The 12,969-nt window shown below is 33.2% G+C and overlaps 1 long non-coding RNA gene across 2 annotated transcripts; it reads left to right on the forward strand.

The window, feature by feature from the left end:
- The first annotated feature begins 4,176 nt into the window (after positions 1-4,176).
- LOC110872974 lies at positions 4,177-12,014 on the forward strand. Of its 2 annotated transcripts, XR_002554831.2 has the most exons (3): positions 4,177-4,475; positions 11,453-11,503; positions 11,840-12,014. It is a non-coding gene; the product is annotated as an uncharacterized LOC110872974 (long non-coding RNA). The 2 variants fall into 2 exon arrangements; XR_002554832.2 differs by lacking the exon at positions 11,453-11,503 and having other exon boundaries at positions 4,204-4,475.
- Positions 12,015-12,969: the final 955 nt, after the last annotated feature.

Consider the following 12,969-nt stretch of genomic DNA (forward strand, 5'->3'; position numbering starts at 1 on the left):
TAACCTCCCTAATTGAAGTTGAAATGGATTTTGGAAAAGTTTACTGATCCTATCTCTTCAAATTAAGCCATTAGTGTCAATCAATCCTCTGAATGAAATAAAACTGTTTTCTAGTAAAACTGATTTTTTGTATTCTTATAACGTTTGGGATTTGATTGAATTACCTAAGAGTGTTCATAACTAAATCAAATCCTAATATAAGCGTTAAGACACAAAGGGGCATGATTGGTTGTCAAAGGTTGTACTCAGGAAGAGATAAATTATTAAAGAATCTTTATTACATATCTAACAAAAGATTTCTTTGAGGATCATCATTGTTCTAGTAGCTTATAATAGTTTTAAGCTACATTAGATGAACATTAAAACGATTTTCCCTAACAAATGGCTGACACACTTACATGTTCATTAGATAACAACCTAAAGTTTCAAACTGAAGGTTAAAGAACACTTTATTTGTAAGCCAATAAGATCCATGTATGGGTTAATGCAAACATCATAATGTGATGAAAAGCTAACGTAATTATTTTCATCAAGAATCAAGTGGATTAATGTACCTACCTCAAAATGAGTGGGAGCAACTAAAATAAACTTGTCTATATAGATGACATTCTTTTGACAAGTATATGTTACATAAGTCAAAGCATTGTTAACACAAACTTTGATATAATAGATCTTAGAGATGTCTCTTATGTAATAGATATCATAACGTACCGAGATAGACCCAATGGGACAATAGTTTCGTTCTATAAGTTTAACGTTAAATGGGTCCTTACATATGTAACAAAATACTGCTCTCCTTTAAAGGATAATAGGCTAAATGAGATTATTTCCTTACGCTTCATTAATTAGAAGCCTTATGTAAGTTTAAGTCTATACTCGTTTAGATATTACTCACATTGCAACACACTAGATATGTCTAGATTAATGTGTAGCATCTAATGGAGTATTACAATATCTTTAAAAGAAACGAGAGACTACAATTTAAATAAGAAGTGAGAATTAAAACCGGTTTATTACTCTAACTTTGTGATATTCAAAGATTATAAAATGTAATTTCGGGTATATCTTTATGTCAGCAGACAAAACCTATTTCATGGAGGAGTTATAATGCACTGATATTAACAACCTAAGTTATAATGACATAACATAGTCACTAAATGTTGTTGGAAATTTATCAGTGGACTCATAAGTTTATTAACTCCATATAAATTAATGTTTTGAAGAATTAGTGTGATAAAGTCAGCTACCATAACTCCTTGAACAGTAACAGTTCAAGAGGTGCTGCATTAAGTTTCGATACGCAATTAATTATTCGTTTATGAACGAATTGAGAAAACTAAGTTTTGTATCGAATACATTCATGATATGCTTAAGGATCCTATAACTGAAGGGCTATTACCCATAAGTCTTATTAAGAGAGCTCATAGACGGGTATTAATTAATGGCCATGCGCAATTGCATATCGTACTATGAATGTCTAAGTATTAGTTAATTTTTCCTCATCCGTTTGGTTTTGTATGTCTCTAAGAATATGTCAAGCTAGCATAATGGCATATAGACAAATATAGTTACAAATCAAACAAAGGGCTTATGCGTATTTTGATCATGACGATTAGGTTTTAAATTAAGGCTATAGTATGATTAATGGGGGTCCTGAGTCGCATAATGATTCAACGGCTGTATTTTTCTGCTATAGTACTTGTTTAAGGCTAAAATGAGTGTTAACTCCTGATCAGGCTTATCTAATACTCATAGTAAATGATTACTCGGCTAAGTGGGAGAATGTAAGATTAAATATATTACGTATTGGTATTTAATCTATAGCCATCATAATCATTTACATTATAGAGATCAAAATATATTAGAACCTATTAAATAATTAGTTGGTAATTGTTGATGGACCATATTACCCTTATTAACTAATTAGGGTTTCCTCCTGGGTGCTTATATAAGGAGACTTATGTGGAGGTTAAGGTGTTACTCAGTTACACAATCAGACACCCTATTAGCCATAACATCATAATGTTCGACCTCCCTCTCCTACAGCCGATACCCTTTTCGGTTTTCTTAGTCACCATCATTAGATTGCACCCTAAGGAGGAACCAGACCAAAACTGACAACTATGTCAAACACTATTGCTGCATCTACATCTGGATTCTCTGCTGGCCTGTACTGATGCAATCAAAGGTATGTTTTCATGTTTTCCTTCTTGTATAAACAGAACTGAACCAACAGCTAAAGTTAATTTTATACTATTGACATTGAGTGACTTATCGTCCAAAACAAACTATTTCTAATTCAAATTTCCTCTACATACTAATACTATATGTAAACATGAGTATCTTGTTCAATTTTTCCTACCAATTTCTCAATCTAGATGTTTTCATGTTCTTGTCCTTTATTTCGGTACCATATTCTTACTCCTAGTTACTAAAACTAAGTTAACTATCATATTACGAAAAACCATGTGGTATTGAGCACATAAATAATTCACAGCCACATATGAAATCCACAATATACGACATTAAAAACACACATTAAAATGCAAGCCATGAGAAATTGGTGCTAGCGATTTTGAGGAAGCAAGACAAAGGGAAAAAGAAGAAACGTTGACTAATTTACAACCAATATCATGACCAGACAGAGTAATCCAAACAAAATAAAAATATGCAACTCTAACTTATGAGTGGAAAGCAACACATGGCCAAATCGAGGTACAATGGTGGACGGAAACCGAAAAACAATACCAAACATCTTGTTTAATGTAGTAAAACTCATAGAGTAATTCCAATCAAATTTTAAATTTAAAGAAAACTTCTTTTTATGTTTCAAAGTTATAGATTCTCGACAATCTAAAAGCAAGGGTGAAATTATCTAGCCAAACATACTGTCATAAACAGTATTTTTCTCACTTATCTCTTTCTTCTTTCACTAAAGAAAAATGAATGAAACCAGTTTCCTTTAACTTCAAACAAACCGTAGCAATTATTTTCCAAACTCCGATAGCGATTTTTAGAAAATATGACAAAGGGGAAAAGAGAAACATTGACAAAATTACAACCAATGTCATGACCAATCAGCGCAATCTAAACACAACAAAAAAACAAAATCCTAACTTATGAGTAGAAAGCAACACATAGCCAAATCAAGGCGCAATGGTGAATGGAAACATGAAAACAATACCAAACATCATGTTTAATATGTTAAAATTTATAGAGTAAATGCATTTATGTTTTTAAATTTAAAAAAAAAAACTTCTTTTTATTTTTCCAAGAGTTATAGATTCTCAAAAATCTCAAAGCAAGGGTAGAATTATCTAGCCAAAAATCTTATCATAACAAGTATTTTCCTCATTTATCACTTTCTTCTTTCATGGAAGAAAAATTAATAACTCCCAAGCAATACAGGAAGTTTAACCAAGAATGGTCATACAAGCTTGTGCACAAATAATGATCATGCAATGGATCGTGATAAACAATTGTAAAATACAAGACTTCTTGAATACGAATGAAACAGGTATCCCCCCCCCCTCTTTTGTGGCTATTACAAGTGTTTTTTGGAGTGATTCCCAAACTTCAAGGGGTATTTTTAGGGCTGGAGAACCCCCTTGTGTTGTGAGAATCGTGTGATAGACATCTGTACAAACTTAAAACCCTAGCATGCATTGAATCATACATGATAGTCTTAATTTTGGGTAATTAGGGCATAATGTGCATTGTAAAGTCCAAATTGTCACGTGTATTGTATTGGTGGTCCTTGTGGGATTACCGGGTCACATGTTAGTTTATCTGGTACACACGAACGTTGGTGAAAATAGTCTCGATGCTTGGAAAGTATCACAATACGTTATTACATGTGTTATTGTGTAAATATACGTGTATATGTGTGTTTGGTGCTATATGTGATTTTACCGCATATTTTATTAATAAAGTAATACTAACCGGTATAAATACTCTTATTATTATCAAGACTACATATTTTTTAACTAATAATACTTGTATCAGTGAATGAAATCTAAAACAGTGTAATTGGAATGTAAATACTAGTTACAAGATCATCCAAATGAAACTTAGACTAGTAACTATTTGAGACACCATCATTACCACCTAACTACCTAAACCACTCCGCCCTTCCATTGTTTTAGGCCGAGCCCACCCCAAACACATTTCTTTTGATTTTTTAATGTGGAAACAATGCCCATTTTTAGCGTTGACCAAGGAGTTTTGAAAAGGTTGTAGTATAAAAGAACTTGTCTTCATTTATCTCATTCGCAAGTTTAACACCACTTGAACCCCCTCTCTTCCTCTCTTGGAGCCAGCCCCAAACACCCACACAAACACACCAATTTCTTTTTATTTTGGAGAAGATCTAGCAAGCATAAGCACTAATCAAGAGGATCCAAGGTGTTTGTAAGAAGGATATGGAGTTTGAAGCTTTGTTTCTCCATTTTCTCCCATTGCCTTGATTGCATTTTGTAAGAATCACTTTCGTATCTTTAGATCCTCCATAATATAGTATAGATTTGTGCATATTCACCCATGGATGATGAAATTCGTAAAGATTCGTTAAAAATAAAACTAATAAGTCTTGAAACATGAGTTTTTGGCAAAACATACTTGTTATACATGCTGAATGTTATTGATGCCTTTGACAAGTTCATGATATTTGACTTGATGTGGGAAAAATTGTGTGGAAATTGTATATAGAACTAGATATATATGTTAGTTTTAGTAAAGATGTTACATGTGTAACAATGGGTGCCTTCGAAAGGTATATGTCTATGTATGGATGATTTGGGATAAGTTGTATATATCTTAAACTAAATATATAGTTATTTCTTAGTTGAGAACTTTTTGATGAATATGGATTATTATTAAGCTTGGGAGATTATGTCAAAGTTATATCTTGGATAATTTATTAGAATTTTTTTAAAATAAAGACCTAAATCATGATTTTTGGGAAAATTTTACTATCTTGATAAATTATAGCATTTTGGGAAACTTTGGTGGAAACTAGTAGGCATTGTGGCTACAAGAAACTACAAAAACATGTATTTTTCTAGTAAAAATACCATCCTCAAGGGTTATAGATTTTGGGAATCATTTTATATTAAAATGGATATTTACATGTATAAGCATATATTTGGTAAAAATATCATGTTTTCAAATACTTTGAAGTATGTGGGATAACACTAGTTTATACTTGGAAATTGTTTGAAAAGATATAGTAAAAATAATATTAGATAAGATATACAAGTTGGCTGATAGAGATAAGATGTGCAAGTTGGAGTATAAGTGGCCAAGTTGTAATTATCTATTTTATTTCCTTTCTTATATATAGTATGCACATGTAAGTTTACAAGATGAGTGAATACAATGTAATATTTATAATTTCATGTGGTTTCTCAATGGGGTTTTCACCCCATTGGTCTCGTATTCCTCCTTTGTAGTTAATCATTAGTTCGAGCGTAATGTTTAAGTGTAAACATCATACCGGTTTAAGTTACCTCAATTTTTAACATGGTATCAGAACCCATGGTCTCTGGTTATGTGAAATTCATCTAGATTTTGTGAAAAAGAGTTGTATGTTATTCGAGCATATATGTTATTGCCCCGGATTCCTCTTTTGGGTTTGGATTTCTGCTCCAACTTCTGGTCCTCGACATCATAAATAATTTGATATCCTGCATCAAACATTTTGGACTAATATTTTTCTAAGTTTTTCCCAAAATTATGGACTTTTAAATCTTGGATTTATTTTCTTATCATGGATTTAAAAAAAAAAAAAAAGAAGTTCCAGATTATCTAGATTCTAGATTTTGGTTGAGTTTTGAATTTTGATTCCAATTCTAGGCATGTTTTATTCCAGATTTCTAATTTAACTTCTGGCTTCGCCTTTGTGTTTATTTGGTGTTCATCATTCAGACTGCGTGAAAAAGCAACAACTTGGAACCTTGGTCCTACATCAGATTCCTGTTTCTTTGTGTTTTGATCTAGAAAATCTTTCCAGAATTTCTGGTTCTGGTTTTCTACAAGCTTCTGGGTTTGGTTATGTATCTGGATAGTATCTAGACTTTTGGTTTCTTGGTCTTTGAACCTTGGTTTATATTTAGAACATTTGAACCACTAGCTGCCAGCATTGTTTGAACTCCCTGCTTGTTAATTTGAACCCTCAGTTTGTGTGACAACCCTCGTTTAGCCATGTTATTATCCGTACGATTAAATTACGTGCACTCATTTATATGAATCATATAAACTTACTTTAGCGATAACTAGACCATACAATGTGTTGTATATGCATGACTAGGCACGGTTTTAGTATGACTAGTAGAGAATAGTATCACCAAGAACACCTTAGGACAAATTCAAGTTAAAATGATCAACAGACAGCTTAAAATAACAAACAATGGTGATATACGAATTACAAAACAACAAAACCCTAATTTAACGAACGCGTCAAATTCTATCGAATTCTACTGTCATCTATGGATTTTATAACTTGTATGGACTATAAAAATATCTATTTTATAAACAATATTTTTATAGCATGGAAAAATTATCGTTTAATGCATTAAAAATAAACAATACATAAGCTTGTGTTTATACATGCTTAGTACAAACTATGTATTTATTTCATAAAAATACGCTAACTAATATCTATAATAAGATTTGGGAGCCTTAAATATATAGTTTTGAGGGGATAAGAACAATTGTATAGAGCCTTTAACATGTGCAAATGAGACCCATGTAAATACTTACAAAAGTACATGCCTTAAACTATCAAGTCTTATACGTAAGAATCTAATCATCACCATAATACCCTCCTCCCACTTTCCTCCTTCTCCATCTCGACTCTCTCTAATAGAAATAAAAGTACGAAACTGATAAATAATCCAAGTAACATAAAAAAGGATAGATAACAGGGTGAACAAGATACAGAAATCACCACTTAAACAACTCGTTGGGCAATCTAAACTTGAATCGAGATACAGAAAATCACTACACGATCCAACTTTAGGCTCCAAAGAACACCGTTCAAATTGCCAAATTTGAACTAGCAATGGAAGAATCAATTTTAACTCACAAATCCATTGAGATAAAATTAACACACAATTTTTAAAACTCATAAACTCACTGCCTTTGAATCATTCTCAAATTCAATACATATAGGATCCATACACTACCCCACGAAGCTTTAATCTAGGAAATAAAAATGAAAATAAACAACTATCTAAACATGGGAATTAAAGAAAATAAATTGGAACGAAAATAGAAAATAAAAACATGGCTCTAATTTGCTACATATGGATCAGATCATGGCGGGTCTTCGGGTTCAGATACGGGTAAAAATGTGACACAGTTAATCCATTTTAGTAACCGAACCTAATGTATATCATCCTCCCCTTCTTTAATGAAGTTTGTCCTCAAACTTGAATGCTTAGTCCCGCGATCATCAACATATTTGTGCATTTCCGGTTTCCAGGGTCAAACTATGTGAATTACTCTTGTTCGTTCCAACATATCAGTCGCTCAGTCTTCGTGTTTATGTCCAAGGGGGTTTGGGTCCTGGTGGAGGGAGATATAACTCGGGTGGATACAGGTGATTATCGGTCATTGGACATGTGAGGCACCAACAGAATGGTTATTCAAATGGTAACACTGGCCCAATGAAACTACCAATTAATATGTAGCACTTTTCTTTTCCATTGACAACAATAGCCTCAACTTGCATTTCATCATATTAATCGTCCTTGATTTTCATTCCTTGCATTTCTTTTAGTAGATATCCATGGACAGATTTTCTAGACTTGATTGTAGAATTTGTATTTAAGGTAGGACCCATATACTGCTCTACAATGGTTGTACTCTTTCTAATGATTGTAATTCTGGTTCGAGGGGAGTGCAAAGATCGGTTTTACGTTTTTGTTCTTCCTCTTGATCAGCAGTTGTGCCAAGAGCTCGTCTCACAAACGAACACTCTTGTTCATCGGGAATAAACATGTCTTCATCATACCAAGGCCCCTCATTATGTTGGGCATAAGTGAACTCTTCTGGGGCTTCGAACTCACAATTCTCATATTTCATGATTAGAGTAAGGAACTTTTTTTTGTGAAATGGTAAACAATCCAAAGTAGATTGTTTGAAGGATAACGAGTCAAAATGGATCGCTTTGGCTCTGATACCAAATAATAGAAATAAAAGTACGAAACTGATAAATAATTGAAATAAAATAAAAACGGATAAAGAAATCACCACTTGAACAACTCGTTGCGCAATCTAAACTTGAATCGAGATATAGAAAATCACCACACAATCCAACTTTAGGCTCCAAAGAACACTGTTCAAATTGCATAAATAACCAAATAAATAAAATACTTAGACTACCCAGAAAATTCCCAATTTTTTTAAAGATATTATTATTAAATAAAATAAGATTATACACCAAAAATCAAGTGAAACTTACTTGGGAAACTATGGTTTCGAATAATGGCTTTAAATTACATTTTAAAGACTTTTATGTACATTTTATTAACAAAAAATACTAAAAATATGAAAAATAATATTTTCTATAAAATTTTAAGGTCAAAAGTGATTTTTGGAATTTTGTGGAATTAATTGAATATATTGGAAGTTTTTTTCTAGTGAATTTCGGGTCTTTACGGGTATTTCAAATGCCTTTTATTTGAAAATCGAGATCTATAAATTACAGAAATGAAACCCTATTGATTTTTGTCTTCAACATAGTGTATTTTGATATTTCAAATAATGTTTTAAAACAAACCTAAGGTTTGGAGCCATTTTGGCAAAAAAAAAAAAGGGATAAAAATGGGAATAAACGGTAAAACCGACAAGTGTCGGGAACATAAACGACGAGCCCTAAACTTGTCACACTTTTTACAACACATTTACTTACCCAAGACTATTTGAAAGTTACTTCTTTAAAAACGTGAATACTTGGAAATTGTAAGACTATAAAATCCTAGTTTTATGAATAAACGTTAAACAGTTTCGTTTTACAAACAAACACCGATTAATAACCTTATATATACTATATACATTTGTTTTAGGGTAGAAGTCCTAGTCATATGTCATTTGGATTAGATCTAAGGTCTTATTATGCCTCTAGTTTTGTAGAAATTGGATACGACACGCACGATTAGCCGACGACTTCGGGGAGAAGCAGGAACATGAATACCATAAGTAACACGACCCAATTTTTATAATTGTTTTATATGTTTTTGGTGGAAATTCATGCTTTTAATATGGTCACTTTGGGATTCGAGTTTTGTTACCCTCTTACTTTCATAAGTGATGAGTGTATTGGATCTTTTGATTCTGGTTTTGTTACACTCTTACTTTCATGAGTGATGAATGTATTGGATCCTTTGAGCTACAAGATTCCATTGTGTTGTTGCTCTTGTTTGCATTGCAGTTGTTTCAGGGATATCCATTTCAACTTTTGTTGATTCATCTGATTGGGTTTGATATGTAAGTTGGATCTTTTGTACTACCGGGTTCCAATACGCTATGGTTTTGATGTGTTCACTGTTCTTGGTGGTGGCATGTTGATGTTGATGTTGATTTAAACTTCTTTGGTCTAAATTTGCATTGGGTCGTTTGCTTTCATCTTGTTCGATCTGTTGTCCTTGGTTTCAATATTCAAACAGTTGATGTTACTCTTTGGAAATGTCTTGTTTCTCTCCCGCCAATCAGCTTGTTTTGATGGACCCCTTGCTTCTGTTATGCTGATGATGATCCATATTTGGAGATTTTTTAGGAATTCACTAAATACTTGCATTGGAAGAAGAATTTGCTATGTATGTGACATGTTATGCATGATTGATGTCTATGCTCTAGCTTGAGGGAGTGTTAGAAAATATATAGTAAAATAATATTAGATAAGATATACAAGTTGGCTTATAGAGATAAGATGTGCAAGTTGCAATGCAAGTGACCAAGTAGTAATTATTTATTCTATTTCCTTACCTATATACCGTATGTACATGTAAGTTTACAAGATAAGTTAATACTATGTAATCTTATAATTTCCTATGTTTTCTCAATGGGGTTTTCACCCGATTGGTCTCGTATTAATCCTTTATGTTTACTTTGAGTTGATCATGAGTTCGAGTGCAATATTTAAATTAAACATCAGATTTGTTTAAGTTACCACATTTTCTAACAGAAACTATGTGTACATTTTATGTAAAAATATGTACACATGTGTATGTAATTGGATGAGAAATAAAAACCGACATGTTATTTTCGTGATTTTATATAAAAATAATATTTATTATTTTTACTACAAAACATGTCATGTTTGGGAAATAATTTGAATAAAAATAAATATATAAAATATATTGATTAGACGAAATGAAACGTGACATGAATTAATAATATGAATATTATTTGGATTCGGTTTGAAAGTAAAATGTGGATTTTGTGGCATAAGATTACAACTATATTGTGCTTATATTTATATTTATTTCTGGTTTAAACAAATATATTTGGGAAGTAAAGAAACACACCACCAACGAGTTGTCGAGTCAACTTTTGAGTCAAATATTTTGAAAAGTGTTAACACATCGTGTTGCGTTGGGTGAATTGAATACATGTCAAACATGTATGTGATAGACTTTAAATGGACCATTAAAAGTGTCTTATGAAACTTAAGTCACGTATAGGTTGAGTTGTTGCGCACAATTTTTGCAATATTTCATGCCTTTGCATTTGCTGGTCAGGTGAGTCCCACGGCCCCCTTTTACTTGTTTTGCTTTTAAAACATTTGGGGGAGAAATCATGTTAGAAACCTTTGAATGGAAATGAGTTGGATTGTAACACCCCAAAATGCATAAATGCTATAATACCGTTCTATTTTATTAGAAAGTTACTAAAACACCTTAGTATGAATAAGATAACTGTAACAACCATCGAAAAAGTCCATAAACGACTCGTAACCGAAACTCCAAGCACGCACGACGAGAACCAGCACGAAAAACGAAGGAATCATGCCTTCAACCACGTTATGCTACGCGAAGGTGTTAAAGTTGTTTGGTCGCGCGACGCGACGCACTTGTAAACCTTTTGAGACACGTGCCAGACACGTATCGTCCACGTGGTAGACCTACTTGTTAACTAATGCCAGCTAGGCCCTTCGCGCTACGCGAAGAAGTTATGCTAATTCGGTCGCGCGATGCGACGAGATGAAATTACAACTATAAAAGGGACGTGCATGGGACTTTAGAAATCGTTCAAAATTTTCTTTCTTTCCCTGAAGCTCTGCTATTCTACCCACTATACTCGAAGCACTAAAACTCTGCCCGATATCAGAGTAATAACTCAAGTCACTGGTACTGTACTTTATCATTTGTTGTGGGTTTTGATCTCGTGATTATCGTTAAAGTTGAATTGAGTTAATACACTAATACATGTGCATTGTGTGTTTAATTAGGAATGCAAGCATTAAACCAGCAGGCTAGTACAGACACCTTAAATCTGTAAAGTGAGTAATTCTATTTTATTAAATGCTTTCGAAACCCTAAATGTATTCTAGTTTTATTTACAGTGATTAAGTTTTTGTATTCTGAAATTACTGCCGGTATGTGGGGTTTTGTATACACTCCTTGATAAGCTTCGCTATTGGACAATTGAGGGCCAATAGTGATATGACCATAGTCACAGGAACTACCACCGAGTGACAAATACTGATTGAGTAATTGAAAGATATAAACAAATGTAAAAACCCTTAGTGCTGTAATTATAACAAAAGTGTTTTTGAATAACTGAATGAACTCACTAGTATTTTTCGCTGACCAAATGTTTTTAAAACGCGTTTCAGGTGATTTACTGTGAAAAGAAGAAAAGTTCTATGAAGTACTCAAGAATAAATAAGTGGTTATGTAAACCTGAATAAAACATGGTTTTGTAATCAAGAACTTATCCTCGTGAAAATCATCTATGTAAATACGGGTTCTACCGCACAGTTTAAGAAATGAAGAATTAGTGTTTTAAAACTCTGATATTTTTCCTGACACCCGATCCTGATAAGTTTTCTACTGCGATAATTTAATAAACACCGGTACCACTTGTATCTGTTCACGGCTCCCGATCAGGGTACGGTCGGGGGTTGTGACAATAACTAATAGAAATTAACTTAGTTATTCTAATTTAATCTTTAACCTAAAATGGAAGTTAAATTGTGAATGAAATAATATGTGAACAATTAGGAGGAACTAAATGTGAACTTTGGAAAATTTAGTAAAAGAAAAAGAAAGTGCAGGAAGTTTTTGTGTGTGTGCGCGGAGATATAGAGAGGAGAGAAGAAGAAAACTCTTCTCCCTCAACAAACAAGGAGTCAACAAATTGAAAGTGTTCTAGGACTGAAATCAAATGCATGAAATAAGATTCTTGGTCATCTAAGTATTCTTAACATAAGGTAGGTTGAATTTTATGATTTAGTGATCTTGAATGAAGGGAGTTGCAATCAATCCACAAGTTCATGTGAAATTAGTATGATTATGAGGTAGAAGTTATAACAACCCTCCTAAAAATCCCTTACAAACACCCTAGACACCTTAAAATATACCCCGTATATGAGAAACGGCCCTAAATTTCATTTATATTAATAAAAATTATATAAAAACAAATATATTAGTCCCTCACGGGGCGTGACAACCCGGTGACTTTCCGGTCACCTGTGAAGTCACATGTCCCACTGCGTGTCGAGACTAGTATGCTGACTAGTCAAAGCTAGAACCTACCCTACCTTACTCGCGGGCCGCGAAGAAGACAGGGGTGGGCGTCGCGGGGCGCGAGCCGCCTCTCATCCGTCCTATAAAAGGGGCTTCAAGCCTCAGTTGTTCGACGTTCAGAATTTTCTTTCTCTTTCAAATCTCTAGTGCTATAATACTCGGGTATTATACCCCCTAAAAAGCGAAGCTCTGCCTCGTTATAAGTATTATGACCCCC

This window comes from Helianthus annuus, chromosome 8 (genome assembly GCF_002127325.2).
Source record: "Helianthus annuus cultivar XRQ/B chromosome 8, HanXRQr2.0-SUNRISE, whole genome shotgun sequence".
In the NCBI taxonomy this organism is placed as follows: domain Eukaryota; kingdom Viridiplantae; phylum Streptophyta; class Magnoliopsida; order Asterales; family Asteraceae; genus Helianthus; species Helianthus annuus.